We start from the raw sequence: 2,922 nt of genomic DNA, 5'->3' as shown, positions 1-2,922 counted from the left end.
TAACTATAGTTCCCTGACTCTTTCTACGTATCTTTATATTTAGACTTTTTGCTTGTCACATGACTTCAGGGAGAAAACATGGAAATAGAGCTAATTCTCTACAAGATGTAGTATTCTCACCTTCTCAGCATATGGGTCTCTGTATAAACCTATATTAGTTCCCAGGTGTATTACATGAATAATATAGATATTATTTCTTGTGGGGTAATGGACTGGCACTACTAAATAATTTAACCCTATTCAATATGTTCAATTAATGTTAATATTCTTTCTTTACCAATTTGTAATTCAAATCACTTTGAACTAATTAGAATTTATATATGTATATACATATGTTCTCTCTATATGTAAACAGAGAGAGAGAGAGAGGAGAAGGAATTAAGATGGGGGATTCCCATCAGGATATGAAAATGAATCTAAATTAATTTATTCAGTTAGTGTAAGTGACAATAAAATGTAGTATTCCCACAACTCAACATTTGAGAAGACGATAGATTTTACTCAAAGCACTTTTTAAAGAAAAGATTATACAGACATATGTCTTGAAAAGAAACTCTGTTACATTGGAAGCTGACATTATTCAAAACATGCAGCAGTCATGCATGTCATATTTAGCTCTTTGTTGATTGTGAAAGCAGCAACGAATGTGCACATTATGCAGTTTATTCTTGCTTAAATTCTTTCGTTTCCAGAAATCAAGGTTCTTTATTGCCCAAGGAAGAGATAATGTCAATGACTTGCAGCCTTGCTGAAGATGAATGCTTTCTTAATGATGTCTAAAGGGTAAACTTGGTACTTATGGAAAATAAATGTCAAGGTGAGACATTGACTTAGGAATGATGCTCTTCCACAAGGGCCATATCCCTGTTGTACTACAGTTCATGGGTAGATTTATTATTTGCTTCACTCACTTAATAGAGTAAGTCTTGTCTAAACAATGGACTGCTGCACTTGAATTAACTTAGTTGGAAAACATCTTTGCTCCAAGTTTCATTAGACAGCGTTAATACATGATGCATAGAGGTACATTCTGGAGTGAGTAAATCTTTCACAAGAGGTGTTTGCTATTTGAACCTAAATTAGAAATTATATTGTTATTCCTTATACTCATGGTGTAAAAAAAAGATTAGCTCCTTAGTAGTCTTATTGGGTGACACAAGGATATCATGTGGTGTAACAAGAAATGTATACAGAACACAGCAAATTAATTGATACTGTGCCGAGTGAGTCTGACTCCTTTTTTCATTTAGGTATCTCTGAAGATGAAAGAAGCAAATGCTTTCCTTAGTAACTGCAGTGAGATTATTTAATTATAATCATCTGGCTGTGGCTTAGTTCAGGACACAAGATAATCTAATGTAGGGGTTGTAGAAGGGGGACAAGGTAAACAGGGGTGCAAAGTAGGAGAAAGAAAGGTGTTTCATTTCCTCTGATAGAGATCAAAGGCTAAGTTTGATTATTTGGGATTGCCTCAGTATTTTGTGTTCTTTTTGAGGCGGGCTGGAATATGTCAACTAAAAAATTCAGTTATTTATGTGTGATTCCCAACATTTGCTAAAAAATATTTCACTCAAGTTAATGTGGTAATCATTTCATGATGCATATAGTCAAATCATTATACTGTACACCTTAACCTTATACAGTACTATATGTCAATTATACCTCAATAAAACTGGAAGAAAAACATGTTCTTAAAGTGACGGTAAGCAAGGCATTATAGATCATAATGAAGAATTAGAAGGCTTTCAGAAGACAAATTAATACTATGTTCTGCTTTAAGACTACCTCTCCTGAAATGTTATCTATACCATTTACTCCTCTTCTGCTTATCCTATGCTTTGTTTTTTTTTTTTTTTTTTTACTACAATGTTTATGCTGCTTTTATATTTCCTACTTATCAGGCAGCAATGTCATAAGCAGATAAAGTGTTTTTAAATTTGTGTGATCATTTGAGAAACAGATCTAATAACCTAAACTTTCATAAATCTATATTATTCTGAATGAGATGTGACTATATCTATTTTCAGTCACTGATTAAAATGGGGGAAAAATGAATGGCTTGATGAATGTGGGAGAACTAAGTAGCAGCGTATCTAAATTTATTGAAAACCCCCAGTGCCTGGGGGTCATTATTTAAGAATAGTTCTGAGGGCTGCTCTTGGCTCACAGGCACACATTTCTGGTTAGTGCCCAATTATTAGGAAAGAACATTCTTTTATTGTAAACAATGTTTTCTAATTTGAATACAGATTCAATTATTGTTTATTGAACATCTACTCTGTGACCCATTTGTGCTAAGTGTTTTGAAATATATCATGTTACCCCAGCATATGTTACTTAATTGAGTGTAATTTTAACAATATCCAAGTGATTTTATGCTGATCTCTGTTCTATATTTTCCCGACATTGTTAGATATATAAATTTTAAATGTAAATTTGTTATTTATGTTTCTTTAGTTGAAAATACTTCCTTTATGTTTCTTGTAGTGTTACTATCACAGAAATATCTAAATATTCTGACTTGTACTTACTTTAAAAATCTTAATCTCTCCACATATATTTTCATCCAGTACAAGAACTCTTTCAGTGTAGTAAGTGAACAAGTCTGTGGAGGTAATTTCAATTCTTTCTTGGGTGTCTTATTAAGCAAGTAAAGTACATTTGTTTCTGCAGGGGAAAATGGAGAGAACAGATTAAAACAATTTAGCAATTAACCATATACGTTTGTGTCCTGTGTATGTGCATGTATGTGTATACATATATATTTTTTATGAATAATTAGCTGCCTAGATCTTAGGTCTCTGAATAAAAATGAAGGTAATTACATTACTCCTGACAGGAGCCTAGAAGTTTAATTAAGAAAAAATGAAAGGTTCAATAAAGGGTAAATAAAATTAGAATTTCTTTCACTGAGACACCTGC

This window comes from Grampus griseus (genome assembly GCF_964374135.1).
Source record: "Grampus griseus genome assembly, chromosome: 5".
In the NCBI taxonomy this organism is placed as follows: domain Eukaryota; kingdom Metazoa; phylum Chordata; class Mammalia; order Artiodactyla; family Delphinidae; genus Grampus; species Grampus griseus.
This window is presented reverse-complemented; position numbering follows the sequence as displayed.